Source organism: Hylobates moloch, unplaced genomic scaffold, assembly GCF_009828535.3.
Source record: "Hylobates moloch isolate HMO894 unplaced genomic scaffold, HMol_V3 SCAFFOLD_4, whole genome shotgun sequence".
Taxonomy (NCBI): Eukaryota; Metazoa; Chordata; class Mammalia; order Primates; family Hylobatidae; genus Hylobates; species Hylobates moloch.
Genome location: NW_026652279.1, coordinates 30541276 through 30557266, shown reverse-complemented (window position 1 = coordinate 30557266; position 15991 = coordinate 30541276). Strand labels below are relative to the sequence as shown.

At 47.2% G+C, this 15991-nt stretch overlaps 1 pseudogene; it reads left to right on the top strand.

Moving 5' to 3' along the window:
• Window positions 1-10014: 10014 nt before the first annotated feature.
• Window positions 10015-10605, top strand: LOC116466296 (proline-rich protein 3-like; annotated as a pseudogene).
• Window positions 10606-15991: the final 5386 nt, after the last annotated feature.

Sequence of the window (15991 nt, the reverse complement as noted above, 5' to 3'; positions counted from 1 at the left end):
ACACAGCCTGCATGGGCTTCATCTTCATTATTTGTTCTTACATCTGTCTCCACCACTAAGTGTGACCTTTCAGAGCCCAGGATCCAGATCCAACCTGCCTATGGGTCCAGACCTAGCTCAAGACCTTAAAGACTGGCCGGGTGCGGTGGCTCACGCCTGTAATCCCAGCACTTTGGGAGCCTGACGGGGGTGGATCACTTGAGGTCAGAAGTTCGTGACCAGCCTGGGCAACATGGTGAAACCCCATCTCTACTAAAAATACAAAAATTAGCCAGGTGTGGTGGCAAGTACCTGTAATCCCAGCTACTGGGGAGGCTGAGGAAGGAGAATCATTTAAACCCGGGAGGCGGAGGTTGCAGTGAACTGAGATTGTGCCACTGCACTCCAGCCTGGGCGACAGAGCAAGACTCCATCTCAAAAAAACAAAAAAACAAAAACACACACACACAAAAAAGAAAGAAATGTGCTTCATGTTACTCCAATCTGAAAAGTTTTCCCAGCTGATGGAACCTACACCAGAAGCTGTGTGAAATAAGCCATCCATGGACTGGAAATTGCAGCTTCAGTGACAAGTAGGAATGAATTTGGCAACATGGGAGGGTAAGGGAAGCATGTGAAAATTTAACAAGATTTGGCCACCAGTGTCTGAGTTTTAACTGCAGTAAAAACCAGCCAGGCCAGGCGCAGTAGCTCACGTCTGTAATCCCAGCACTTTGGGAGGCCCAGGCAGGCAGATCACCTGAGGTCAGGAGTTCGAGACGAGCCTGGCCAACATGGTGAAACTCTGTCTCTGCTAAAAAAATACAAAAATTAGCCAGGCGTGGTGGCAGGAGCCTTAATCCCAGCTACTTGGGAGGCAGACGCAGGAGAATCGTTTGAACCTGGGAGGCGGAGGTTGCAGTGAGGTGAGATCGAGCCATTGCACTCAAGCCTGGGGCACAAGAGCAAGACTTCTCTCACACATACACACACATACACACACACACACACACACACACACACACACACACACACACAAAAAAACCACCAGCCAGGCATGGTGTCTCATGCCTGTAATCCCAGCACTTTGGGAGGCCGAGGCTGGCTGATCACCTGAGGTCAGGAGTTCAACACCAGCCTGGCCAACATGGTGAAACCTCATCTCTACTAAAAACGCAAAATTAGCCAGGCATGGTAGCACATGTCTGTAATCCCAGCTGCTCGGGAGGCTGAGGCAGGAGAATTGCTTGAACCCAGGGGGCAGTGAGCCGAGATCACACCAGCACATTCCAGCCTGGGCAAAAAAAGAGCGAAACTCCGTCTCAACAAAACAAATAACAAAAAACAAAAATCATGAACTTTACCATATTAACCATGGGTAAGTATACAGTTCAGTAGTGTTAAATATCCTTGTGCAACAGGTCTCTAGAACTATTTTTTCTTCTTCTTTTACTTCTTCTTTTTTTTTTTTTTTTGAGATGGAGTCTCACTCTCTTGCCCAGGCTGGAGTGCAATGGCACAATCTCTGCTTACTGCAACCTCTACCACCTGAGTTCAAGTGATTCTCCTGCCTCAACCTCCTGAATAGCTGGGATTACAGGCACCCGCCACCACCCCCGGCTAATTATTGTATTTTTAGTAGAGATGGGGTTTCACCATGTTGGTCAGGATGGTCTTGAACTTCTGACCTCAGGTGATCTGCTTACCTCAGCCTCCTAAAGTGCTAGGATTACAGGCTTGAGCCACCATGCCTGGCCCTCTGGAACTTTTTTATCTTGCAAAACTGAAACTCTCTTCTCCTTATACACTAACTTGCTATTTCCCCTCCCCTTTGCCCCTGGCACCCCCAATTCCATTTTCTGTCTATGAAATTGACTGCCCTAGGTACTTCATGTAAGTGGAATCACACAGTATTTTTCCTTTTGTGACTGGCTTATTCATTTAGCATAATGTCCTCAAGGTTCATCCATGTCGTAGCATGGCTCAGAATTCCATGGCTCATTTTTAAGGCTAAGGAATATTCCATCATATGAACAGAGTACATTTTCTGTATTCATTCATCTGTCAATAGACATTTAAGTTCTTTCCACCTCTTGGCTATTGTGAATAATGCTGCTATGAACATGTATGTGCAAATATCCATTTGAGTCTCTGCTTTCACTTCTTTTGGACATGTACCCAGAAGTGGGATTGCTGGATCATATGGCAATTCTATCTGTAATTATTTGAGGAACCATCATACTGTTTTCCACAGCGATTATACCATTTTACATTCCCACATCAGAACAAGGGTTCTGATTTCTTCACATTCTTGCCAACAGCTGTTATTTTCTTTTTTTTTTTTTCAATAGTGGCCATCCTAATAGGTGTGACATTTCACTTCCTAATAGAAGTGACATTTCACTGTGGGTTTTTAAAAAATTTTTTTATTATTATAAATATATTTTTGAGACAGGGTCTCACTCTCTTACCCAGGCTGGAGTGCAATGCAGTGTCTCTATCCCAGCTAACTGCAACCTCCGCCTCATGGATACAAGTGATTCTTCCACCTCAGCCTCCCCAGTAGCTGGGATTACAGGTGTGTGCCACCACTCCCGGCTAATTTTTGTATTTTTTGGTAGAGACAGGGTTTCACCATGTTGGTCCGGCTGATCTCTAACTCTTGACCTCAGGTGACCTGCCCGCCTCAGCCTCCCAAAGTACTGAGATTACAGGCATGAGCCACCACGCCTAGCCTTCATTGTGGTTTTGATTTGCACTTCCCTACTGGTTAGTGGTGCTGAGCACCTTTTCGTGTGCTTGTTGGTATTTGTATATCTTCTTTGGAGAAATGTCTATTCAAGACCCTTATTCATTTTTTATGGTGTTGTTGTTAAGTTGTAGGAGTTCTTTATATATTCTGGTTTTTGGCCTCTTGTCATATATATGATTTGTAAATATTTTCTCCTATTCTGTAGGTTGCCTTTTCACTCTGTTGCTTCTTTTGAGAAGCAGAAGTGTTTAAGTTTGATGTAGTTCCATCTGTCTATTATTGCTTTTGCTGTCTATCCTTTTGGTATCCTATCCAAGAAATTATTGCCAAACCCAATGTCATGAAGATTTTCCCCTGTGTTTTCTTCTAAGGGTTTTATAGTTTTACCTCTTACATTTAGGTGTTTCATCCGTGTTAGTGTGTGCTTTCATTATTTAAATATGTTCTGCATGGTCAAGCAGTCTGTAGGCTGCAGGGAAATCATTGAGACTCAAACTTGGCCAAGGTTAGGTCTAGACATAGTTCTCTTCAGGTTATGGGATGATGCGGCTCATGAAGCTTTAGTGGGCTCTGGGCTCCTTCCCGGCACCCGAGGACATGCGCACTGGTCCCCATCTTACAACATTCACTGTCCTTATCATCTTCGATGTCACCAGCCTCTCATCCCACAGGTTTGCATCATATTGGTACCAGTGATGAGGCCCATCTCCTCAAATGCTGCCAGGAAGATGGGCCAGGAGTGATGCTCTTTTTGAAGCTGAGAAAAATAAAGCTTCTAGGCATTCTCACATAGCAAGTATGGCTCTAAATGCAGAACCGTTTCCACTACACTGAAGTTATTTCTCTCAGAAAAAAAAAAAATTTTTTTAATGGATGACATATAAGGACCCATCTGGGAGAATTGAGCTGAAAGGAAGAATGTAAGAGAAAACTTAAATCATTGTATATAAAAGGTCTTCCTATCTATTTTGTTTGTAGAAGCAACAAAACTGGAATGGACCCAAATGCCAAGGATAGGGAAATAGTTAAGCCAACAAGTAGAGTACTTTGCAGTTAAGAGAAGTAAGTTCCCAGATGCCTCCAAGGAAATGGAGAAATGTGTATCTTAACCAACAAAACTAAGTGGAGCCCAGGTTTATAAGTAAACACTGACCCTTGTTACTTATAAAAGCCATACATAGCATGCTGGTCAACTGCCCACAGGCACTCGGGTCCATTTCTGCCCTGCCCTTGTCCTCTGGCTTCTCATTCAGTCAGTGGCCACTGGTGCTGGAATGCTGGAGGGTGGGAGGAGAGGATAAAGCAGGGCATTTCTCCCCTGGGTGCCCTTTGACATCTCCAGCAGAGGGAGGGCCTTCTCCTCTGTGGCTTCAGCTCTGCCTGGTCCCCCTGGGAACTTCGGTGGTCCCATCGCCTACGAGAAAGTCCCTTCCCATGGCTCTAGGTCCTACGGGGCACCCCAACCCCTGGGTCCCACCTATTACCTTCTCTTTGTTCCTAGGAATGGGAGTGGCCTCCTGCTGAACTAATCCCTCTAACCTCACTGCCACTGCCTCCACCACCAGAGCAACCAGTTCCCTGTATTAAATTCCATGAGAGAACTTTGTGTTTTCCTGGCTGGCTCCAGGCTGATACTTGCACTAATGGATAAAAATAAGAAGTTTGTTTGTTTGTTTGTTTTGAGACAAAGTCTTGCTCTGTTTCCCAGGCTGGAGTGCAGTGGCTCACTGCAACCTCTGCCTCCCAGGTTTAAGCGATTCTCCTGTCTCAGCCTCCTGAGTAGCTGGGACTACAGATGCGTGCCACCATGCCCAGCTAATTTTTGTATTTTTAGTAGAGATGGAGTTTTGCCATGTTGGCCAGGCTGGACTTGAACTCCTGACCTCAGGTGATCTGCCCACCTCGGCCTCCCAAAGTGCTGGAATGGGCCACTGTGCCAGGCTGCATCCCTGGCAGATGGGAATGGGATCTCCATGACAACCAGCAAAGACCACTCCTGAGGCCCAGGTGGTACCGAGGATACCTCAGTGGAGGCTACTGACCCCTCCCACCCATGACTTAGCACCACATTTAATCCCTCGAGAGTGTAGGTGCATCCTAGAAATAGGAAGAAGGGAAATATTGAGTTGTCACCCTACAGGAATAGGATCTGGAAAGAGAAATTAAGATAGGATATAAAAAATAAAGAAAGGTACGATTTGTACGCACCTGAGTTTATAGACTAGAATTCAAATCCACTACAACTGAGAGAATAATAGGCCTTCAGTGGAATGCAAAGAGGGTGATAAAGACACTAGAATGCAGTGGAAAATGTTCCAGCATTGGAGGGAAAGAATCCTCCCACTCCCTGGAATCGCCCAGTTTGAAGTCAGCAGGATCCTTCAGTATTAAGCAGCATGACCCCTCATTTCATAGTCAAAAAAAAACAGATGTCCAGGGAGGCTCGATAGCTGGCCTGACATCTCACAGTCAGCTAATGTGGGGAGAAAGAACTTGAGCCTGTGATTTTCTCTGCTACACTTGGGTGGCTGCTGGGTCTTGCTGCAAACACCCAAATTGCTTCTTAATTGGAGTCTCCTGCTTAATTAGCTGCTTCCTGAGCAGCCCATGCTCCCTGTCTGGAAATCTCAATCAACACCATCTTCTCTAAATTGCTGTGACCTCGCTCTTCTCATCTCTTCCATGCAGGGATTCACTTCTTCGTTTTGCCCAGTGGGACAGCTGGGGAGAGGATGGGCCACGCGGACAGCCTCTGCAGAGAGAAAGCAGCTGTTCTTACCACCACGCCCTGCTCCAGGGACTTCAGAGGGCTTCACAACCACCCCAAGAGGGTCAGGACTGGGGAGCAGGAAGACTGGGTTCAATCCTGGATTTGCCACTAACTCCCTGTGTGATCTTGGGAAACCTCTGTCACTCTAGGGGCTTCAGTGACCATTAAATTACGGTTTCTCCTCTAAATTAGGGTTACTAGGCTTAGCAAATAAAAATGCAAGATACTCAGTTACATTTGAATTTCAGTAAGCAACACCATTTTTTGGTATAAGTGTGTCCCATGCAGTAAGTGTATTTGAGATACACTTATACCAAAAAATTTTTTTGGTATCTGAAATACAAATTTAACTAGGCATCCTGTATTTTATCTGACAATCCTACCCCACATGGAGAAATTCTGTTCCATCTGCTCTGCAGAGGCAGCCTGATGAAGCACACACAGCACAGCTTGAGGGTGAGGCAGTCCTGAGTGTGAATCCCAGAACTGCCACCCAGCCTGTGTGATCTTGGGCAAGTCAGTTCACCTCTGAACCTCAGTTGCCCAGAGTAGAAAATGGATATATTAATCACTGACTGGTCATCTCTCACGACTAATTAGTTCTCTCTCAAGACTAGCGAAAGAGACTGGAGGCAGTGGCTCACACCTGTAATCCCAACATTTTGGGAGGCAGAGGCAGGAGGATTACTTGAGCCTAGGAGTTTGAGGCCAGCCTGGACAGCATGGGGATACCCCATCTCTACCAAAAAATACAAAAATTAGCCGGGCATGGTGGCACAGGCCTGTAGTCCCAGCTATACTTAGGAGGCCGAGGTGGAAGGATCCCTTGAGCCCAGGAGGTCCAGGCTGCAGTGAGCCATGATCATGCCATTGCACTCCAGACCCTGTCTCAAAAAAAAAGATTAGGGAAAGGACATAATTAAAAATCCCTTTATAGACTGCAAAGTTTGCAATAAACTTGAACATTTATTAAGAACCTGCTATAAGCAGGTTATACAACACATTCTACCAAATATTATGGGAAATAGAGATAACAGTGCAATTGGAAAGACATTTGTAAGAAAAGCCCGAGACTATCTATTTTTCTCAGAATCCTTCTATAAAGTGAAATCCCATCAAGAATCTGAATTTGGACTGCTACGAACTGATAAGGAATTTGATGCTTCAGGAAAAAAATTTGTGCAGTCTTGGGAAACAGTCATGCCTGGGCTTGACGCCAGAAAGAGCTGGAGCGATTCCCTTAGACCGACTGGACTTTCACGTTCCCACCGGCAAGTATCCCATTTGGGAGGAGACCTGGCTGATCTAGGGTGATCAAAGTCATCAGCTTAGGTGGAATCCTTCTCATCTTGACTTGGGCCTTGGAGATGCCTCTGCGGTCAGGGATGAGCAGACTTCATTTGGTTCCCACCATCCAGAACCCTAGAATGGTGGGGGTCAGTGGAATTGCCAGCCCAGCACCCGTCCTCAGGGAACCAGCTGTTCCCCTCAGTCCAGGAGGTTCTCCAGGGGTGGGCATTTAATCCACACGTGGCCACCACAGTGAGTCAGAGACAGGCATGTGAGGAAGACAGGGTCCCAGTATTGTTTGAGCTGGGCCTGAAGCCAGTTCCCTGTGTCAGTAAACTCTCTTTGTACCAGTTTGAGCTGGATTTTCTGTCACTTGCCACTGATGGACACATTACTTCCATATGCTCCCTGCTTGGCTAGCCCCAAAGGGAGAAAACCGCATGAGTTAAAGTATGCAGGGAAAGCTTCAAACAGAGAGAAAAGCCACCCAAGGGCTCAGCCCAAAGTTTGCGAGGGATTCATGCACGATTTTCACACAATCAGCACCTACTCTTGGTGATGATGGGCAGTCTCCACCTATGTTTAGGACCCAAAAGCCACACTTTTTTGGGCAACCTGAGTGGGGCTTTAGTGGATGTGCTGTCTTCCATGTCCTCCCCTCCTCACCAAGCTCACCCCTCATGATAGCATTAGAGGCTCATCCCTAAGTTAGCACCCCCCAACCCAGCTCTCTAGTCTAGAGCATCCCCACCACTATATACATCAGCCACACTCTCTAATCCCCAAGAAACAGGCTGTGCTTCCAGCCTCCCCACCTGGCCTCCTCCTATTACCTCTGCCTGACATCCTCTCTGTGCTGTTCACCACCATCTTGAATTTGTTAAATATCTACAGGAACAAAGCTCCTGGTCGCCCCTCAGAACCATGTCCCTGTTTCCCCTCCCCTGACTGATGCTTATCCCACTCCGACAGCCTCCAAGAGCCCTTGGTCTGAATCTCAAATGAAGGGCATTCTGCCATGTCTTGGGTGGAAGGGCCCCAGCCTGAGTCTAAGCTGAGTTTGCCCCTGGGGATCAGAGCATCTGATGAGCCAACGGGGCTGGGAAGAGGTCACTACGTGGCCATTCTCGACTCAAAGCTAAATATAGGGCTCTCTCTGAGCTTCAGTTTCCACATTTATAAATAGCAGGCAGGAAAGAATACTACCTGCCTTGTGTAGTTATTATGAGATTAAATGGCATAACACATCCATGACTACTGTGTCCCACATCACCAGTTACTTGCTGAAATTATCATATGGTCATTTAACTTGCAGCAAATCAGACATTAAGGGTGGAGGGGGATTGGCTTTTTTTTTTTTTTTTTTGAAACAGAGTTTTGCTCTCATTGCCCAGAAGGAGTGCAATGGTGCGATCTCGGCTCACTGCAACCTCCGCCTCCCGAGTTCAAGCAATTCTCCTGCCTCAGCCTCCTGTGTAGCTGGGATTACAGGCATGCGCCACCATGCCCAACTAATTTTGTAATTTTAGTAGAGATGGGTTTTCTCCATGTTGATCAGGCTGGTCTCGAACTACCAAACTCAGGTGATCCGCTTGCCTCAGCCTCCCAAAATTCTGGGATTACAGCCATGAGTCACCGCGCCCACCCTTTTTTTTTTTCTTTTGAGACAGAGTCTCACTCTGTTGCACACGCTGGAGTGCAGTAGTGGTGCAATCATGGCTCATTGCAGGCTCAATCTCCTGGGCTCAAGTGATCCTCCCAAGTATTTAAGACTACAAGTGCTCACCACCATGCCCAGCGAATTTTTTTTATTTTTCATAGAAATGGGTCTTGCTACGTTTTTGAGACTGTTCTCAAACTCCGAGCCTCAAGCGATTCTCCCTCCTTGGCCTTCCAAACTGCTGGGATTACAGGTGTGAGCCACCGCACCCAGCGTAGGTAGGACTAGTATGAACCCCTTAGCCTTCCCCTTGTTCCCTCCATTCAGACTAGACCTCGGTCTTCACTGTCCCAGGGCAACTAGACCATAGCCAAGCTGAAAAGAAGAAAAAGTTATTTTTAGCTTTTGAACTCCCAAGGACCCTAAATTCTATTAATTCAGGGCTGTTTAAGGAATTCTCACAGGCAAATTGACTATAATGTAAATTGGGTTTAGGCTTTAGCACCGTCACATAAGGCAGAAGTCCCTTTACATCTCCTTGAGCCTCCTCCTCCAAAACACTGGATTTAGGACCCTGGGGGCTCACTCAGTGCAAACCGGCCAGCCAGTCCAGGTTGCTAAAGCCAAGCAGAGAGGCCCACCCTCAAAGTCTACAGCCTTGCTGCTGCCACAAGAGGGCGCTGCAGAACACCGGCGCTGGGAAGTCTGGGGGACCTTCCTCCTCTGCTAAGGTGACTCCCCCTGGCGGGAGGCCCGAACAGTTCTAGAAGATAAGTGTGCACGTGGTGGTCAAGGCCCATGGGGAACAAACCTCATTGTTTACCGTGACAGCTGCTGTGATGATGGGTAATCATTTATTTGGTGTTGCAAGTGTACAATTAGAGAGACTTGAGGTTTGGTTTTAAGTAAAACAAGTGGTATTTTACTTCCTTGTCTAGGTGAACTAAAAAAGTCACTGTAGAGCAAATTGTGATTTTGAGAAGAGTCATTAACTGGCTCCTCCGAGGTAAATACAAGCAAGTGTGGAGGGGCACCCATGGCCTTGGGAAAAGGAGATTGTAATGGGACCTGCTAGCTACTCAGAGCTGGTGGCTGGGGAAAAGTTGGCAGTTTTGCACTGGGGTCGGATTACCTCTTGGACACAAAGTAATCAAGATCTCAGCCCATTCTCCTTTGAGATTCCACTATAGTAAGCCTGTCTGACCGAGTGGGGTGTTTGCGAGAATGGACTTCTAGAGCCACCAAGAGAGAAATCACCTTGGGACATAGAGACTCATGCTCAATGCCAGCTCTATGTATGTGGAAAGGGGAGCTACGCTTTGTGCCCAAACTAGTAACCCTGACATGGTGTGCACCATCTGGGGGCAATGGCTGAACATGAGATTATAAACCAAAGCCAGAAGCCGTGTGGGCAGCACTGTGGCCAGCCTGAGGGTCCAAAGCAGTGAGAGCATTAGCGCAGCCCCAGGTTGCATGGGACTGGACATAAGTCATTGCAGCCAGAAACTGTGCCCTGCTGGAGGCTTGGTCCAGTTCCTTCATTAAGAATTCCTCTGGCCAAATCCCAGTGCAGTCTTTGCTGCTGCCACGATGCCAAAATGAAAGACGCAGAATCAGCACCAGCCCCCGCCACAGCAGCAGCCCCCACTGCCCGAGAGGGAAAAGACTGGAGATGACGAGGATGGGAGTCCCATCAGATCACCCAGCCTTCTGAGCCTCCCCCCATGGCCAGTGGAAAACCTGATGACCCTAAGTCAGCTCCTCACAGAAGTCCTCCAGGAGCAAGGGAATCACTGATTCCACCGCTGCTGAGCCTCCCACCTCCTCCTCAGGATAGAGGCCCAGTGCCAGGAGGCCTTGGCCCCAGGCCTAACCCATACGATTGTGGTTGGTGGGGAGTCAATGCTGAACCTCCTTTTCCAGGGCCAGGTCATGGGGGTTCCGCCAGGCGAAGCCTTCACAAAGAACAGAGAAACCCTCAAAGGCTCTAAAGCTGGTCTCTTCTCAAGAATACCAGCCCACTAGGATGACCCCCAGGTTATGGAAGACAAATCCCACCGCCTAGTCTGTGGACATTTTGCCAAAAAGGGCCACTGTTGATATGAGGACCTCTGTGCCTTCCACCACCCAGGCATCAATAGCCCTCCTCTGTGAGACTGTGTCCTCCCATCCAGGGTGGAAACAGCCATCTGTGACCAGCGGCCATGTATTTCCCTGTGGCCCTGTGATGGCTACTATGAGGCTCTTCCAGCACTCCCAGCCAGTGACACACCCACTCTATCTGCCCCTTCCCCCGTGTGGGGTCCAGGGTTGTGTTGCATCACTGGGGCGAGGTGCACACACTTTCTTCTGACGCAGCCTCCAGAGACTTGCCTTTGGGACCAATCCTTGCTCCCTTCAGCTGCCTCCTGGATCTTCCCCCTGTCAAATGACTGCTGAACAGGAAACCTCTTTGGGGCTGTTTCTTGTGCATCTGTCCACCTGTTCCCACTATTGCCCTCCGTTCCTGAGAGCCCTAGAGCAGTTTCCTACCCTTCCCTTCCTCTAACTGCTTGTTTTAAGTCCTTTTCATGTGACACCCCTTACTCCCAGTGTTGTCAGCTGCTCGTGGAACTCAGCCAGGTTGTTTAATCTGGGGTCAAGTCTGAGTGACTGATACAGAGTTACTTCCTAAAAGGCCACTCTCCCTGCTTTTGGATTTCGTAGTTTCTCCGTCAGTAGCACGATCCCCACCGCTACGGCCTTTGATCACTGTGCTTTGTGAAACTCTGCATCCCCTCACAGCCTTTCTCAGTGTCTGTGGCATGTCTGTGACTTCCCAACAATAGAGTAAGTTTTTCTGCCAAAATGAGTACGGCTCTTGGTGCCCTCCAGACTTTCCACCTCCCAACATGGGGGAATTGTGACCTCTCCATCAGACTACCTCCCTGGTCCTCCCCATTCTTCCCATTCTTCTCTTGGTGTTGGTCATCCTGGGTCTGACACATGCCCATGAGTCGTCTTAAAAAGCCTCAGATGGCTTTACCCTACCTAGATCCTTTCCAGCCCATTTTAGTTAGACTATGTCATTGGGAGGCCACCAGTCCTTTCATTTGAGTTCTGTGAATCTCCACCTTGCTTATCTTTGGGTGGAACCTGGAAAGTACTGTTGCCCTCTTCCAACCCTCTTTCCCTATATCCCTGGCACTGATTGTTTTCTGTGAAAATGGCAGAGAACAGGTTAAGTTTCGAACTGGCCCTCAGGAAATGAGTCAGGAGTTGAATGGGCAAGAGGGAGGGATGAGAGCTGTTGGAGAACTGAGAATGAGTTTTTTTTGTGTGTGTGTAACTTTTCTTATATATTAGTAATAAATGCAGTGAAAACAAACCAACAAAAAAGAGAGTTCTGGGTCTGAGCACAGTGGCTCCCTCTTATAATCCCAGCACTTTGGGAGGCTGACACAGGAGGATTGCTTGAAGCCAGGAGTTTAAGACCAGCCTGGGCAAACATAGCAAGACCCCTTTTCTACAATAAAATAAAATAAGAAAAAAAGTTAGCTGGGCATGATAGTGCACACTTGTAGTCCCAGCTACTCAGGAGGCTGAGTTAGGAGGATCATTTGAGCCCAGGAGTTCCACACTGCACTCCAGCCTGGGTGACCGAGCGAGACTCTGTCTCTAGTAAAAACTTTTAAAAAATAAAAAAGAGTTCCTTTGAATTGCTGGACTGAGTAATTCCCCAAAGCTGTCCCAAAATTTGGGAAGAGAAACAACACTTGTCTAGTATGTGCAGTTTCAGGCCTGTTGTAATTTGCAAAATTAGAGGTGAGCTCGACTATTCCCCCAAGCTGCTAAATAAAGCACAGGCAAGTTTCCCTTCATTTTGTCATTATTATTGTTTCAGTGAAGGCCCCATCCTTTAGACCCAGAGCCCACCTGGGGCTTCTCTTTTCCTTTTCATGTTTGCTCCCAAGCCTGTGGCTGTGACTGCAAAGCCATGGGCCTGATTATCGGGATAAGGTTTAATTGTCTTCCATTTAAAATGAAAAGAGTAGACTTGGCCAGGTACACATCTTAGATAATTAATTCCAATTTTTTTTCCAGCCTCAACATGCAGACAGGAGCATGAATTCATCCTCAATTTAAAGGTGATGCCAGGTGTGATGGCGCTTGCCATAACCCCAGCTACTCAGGAGGCCAAGGTGGGAGGATGGCTTGAGCCCAGGAGGTCAAGACTACAGTGAGCCATGATCACGCTACTGCACTTTAGCCTGGGTGACAGGAGGAGACCCTGTCTCTAATAAACAAGTAAATGAAAATAAAGTTGAGGTCACTGATACTCGAAGAGGTTAATGCAAACTGGGAATGTCCCACAGTTTTAGGACCCAGTTGTGGTGGATCACTTGTGAAAATGGTCCCAATCTTCCGCCAGTTATATCCATGCCTGTTTTTAAATTTCCTTTTCATTTTGGTAAAATACACATAACATTAGTTTACCATCTTAAACATTTTAAAATTAATCCTGTCTAACTGAACTGAAACTCTGTACCCTTTAATCAACATGTCCCTATTTTCCTCTCTGAGGCATTTTTGTGTCCACCTCAGCGACGTGAAGTACATTCACATTGTTGTGCAATCATCACCACCATCTGTCTCAGAATGTGTTTATCTTCCCAAACTGAAACTGTTCCCATGAAAACACTAACTCCCATCCTTACTCCTCCAGCCCCTGGAACCTACCATTCCACTTTCTGTCTCTGAGTTTCACTACTCTAGGGACCTCATAAAAGTGGAATTGGCCAGGCACAGCGGCTCACGCCTGTAGTCCCAGCACTTTGGGAGGCCAAGGTGGGTGGATCATGAGGTCAGGAGTTCAAGACCAGCCTGGCCAATATGGTGAAACCCTGTCTCTACTGAAAATACAAAAATTAGCCGGGCATGGTGGCACGCACCTGTAATCCCAGCTACTTGGGACGCTGAGGCAGGAGAATCGCTTGAACCCGGGAGGCGGAGGTTGCAGTGAGCCGAGATCATGCCACCGCACTCCAGCCTGGGCAATGGAGCGAGATTCCGTCTCAAAAAAATAAAAAAGTGGAATCATACGGTATTTGTCTTTATATGACTGGTTTATTTCACTGAGCTTGTATTTAAGTTTCATCCATGTGGTAGCATGGGTCAGAATTTCCTTTCTAAGGCTGAATAACATTCCAGTGTATGTATACACCACATTTAGTTTATCCATTCATCTGTCAATAGACGTAGCAGACACCTCTTGGCTGTCATGAATAATGCTGCTATAAACATGGGGGTTCGAATATCTGAGGCCTTGCTTTTCATTCTTTTGAGTATACACCCAGAAGTTGAAGTGCTTAATTGCATGGTAATTTTTTTTTTTTTTTGAGACTGAATTTCATTCTTGCCACCCAGGCTGGAGTCCCGTGGCACGATCTCGGCTCACTGCAACCTCCGCCTCCTAGGTTCAAGTGATTCTCCTGCCTCAGCCTCCTGAGTAGCTGGGATTGCAGGCTCCCACCACCACGCCCGGCTAATTTTGTATTTTTAGTATAGATGAGGTTTCACCATGTTGGCAAGGCTGGCCTCGAACTCCTGACCGCAGATGATCCGCCCACCTCAGCCTCCCAAAATGCTGGGATTACAGGTGTGAGCCACCATGCCCGGCCAGTAATTCTAGGTTTCTTTGAGGAACCGCTATACTGTTTCCACGGCACTGCACCATTTACATTCACACCAATAGTGTGCAAGTGTTCCAGTTTCTCCACATCTTCGCCAACAGACTGGTTGGGTTCTGTGTTTTTGATAATATCCGTGCTAGTGAGTGTGAGATGGTATCTCATTGTGGTTTTAATTTGCCTTTGCCTAATATCCATTCCTTTCCCAGTGTGACATGGCAGCTCCTCCCATCAAGCAATGACATCTGTGGTGGCTTCATGCCTTGTTTTGGTCTTTAGAATGTGATGGAGTGAGGTTGTACTGTGAAAGGAAAATAAGTCTCCCGAAAATCACTAAGCCAGAGGGAAAAGTCAAGCTGGGAACTGCATAAGGCAAATCTGCCTCCCATTCTATTCCTAAATAACACAGCTACAGATGTTTTATTTATTTTATTTATTTTATTTTATTTATTTACTTTGAGACAGAGTCTCGCTCTGTCACCCAGGCTGGAGTGCAGTGGTGTGATCTCAGCTCACTGCAACCTCCGCCTCCTGGGTTCAAGCCATTCTCCTGCCTCAGCCTCCTGAGTAGCTGGGATTACAGGCACCTGCCACCACACCCAGCTAATTTTTATATTTTTAGTAGAGACCGGGTTTCACCATGTTGGTGAGGCTGGTCTCAAACTCTTGACCTCAAGTGATCCACCCACCTCAGCCTTTGTATTTTTAGTAGAGACGGGCTTTCACCATGTTGGTGAGGCTGGTCTCAAACTCTTGACCTCAAGTGATCCACTTGCCTCAGCCTCCCAAAGTGCTGGGATTACAGGCATGAGCTACTGCACCTGGTTAAGATTTTAAAAAGCTACATACCGGCCTTACAATTTACCCACAAGGAAATTCCTTGAGGACAAAGTCATCCCTCTGCTCATGTGAGACAAATGCATATATGATTGCTTCCTCTGCCCTACTGGTTCACTAAGCCAGACTAAGGCAGGTGACTATTCTTGTAAATTGTACATTCAGCGAAAGGCTAATTAGAAACTCAAAAAAATGCAACTGTTTGTCTCTTTTCTATCTATGACCTGAAGTCCTCTTCCCTGTTTCGAGTTGTCCCGCCTTTCTGGGCCAAACCAATGTACATGTTACATATATTGATTGATGTCTCATGTCTCCCTAAACTGTGTGAAACCAAGCTGCACCCTGACTACCTTAGACACATGTCGTCAGGACCTCCTGAGGCTGTGTCGCAGACAAGTCCTTAACCTTGGCAAAATAAACTTTCTAAATTGATTGAGACCTGTCACCGATACTTTCTGGTTTACGGTACCCATTACAAACCTAGGCTTTGGGAGGCCCTGCATGCTCTACTCTCAAGGGAAATAGAGTGTCATCCACTGCCCTAGGATCAAGCCCAGGCTAGCCTGCTGGAGGGAGGGAGACAGGGCACCACCCCAGACACCAGCTAGCCAACTGGCAGAGGTGTGTGAGGCTGTGCTAGACCTGCCAGTCCAGCTGAGCTTCTGGATGACTGCAGTTGGGAGGGGTCAGCCAAACCTGGCCCGGAGCAGAACCGCTCAGCCGATCCATAGAGTCCTAAACAATAATAAGTCACTGTTTTCTTAAAGCAACAAAGTTTGTGGTGGTTTGTTATGCAACAATTGCTAAATGATACATCAGTGTTCAGCTCCTGCTCCAGGATTTTTTTTTTTTTTTTTTTTTTTTTTTTTTGAGACGGAGTCTTTCTCTGTCCCCCAGGCTGGAGTGCGGTGGCGCGATCTCGGCTCACCGCAACCTCCACCTCCTGGGTTCACGCCATTCTCCTGCCTCAGCCTCCCGAGTAGCTGGGACCACAGGCGCCCACCAACACACCCGGCTAATTTTTTTTTTTTTTG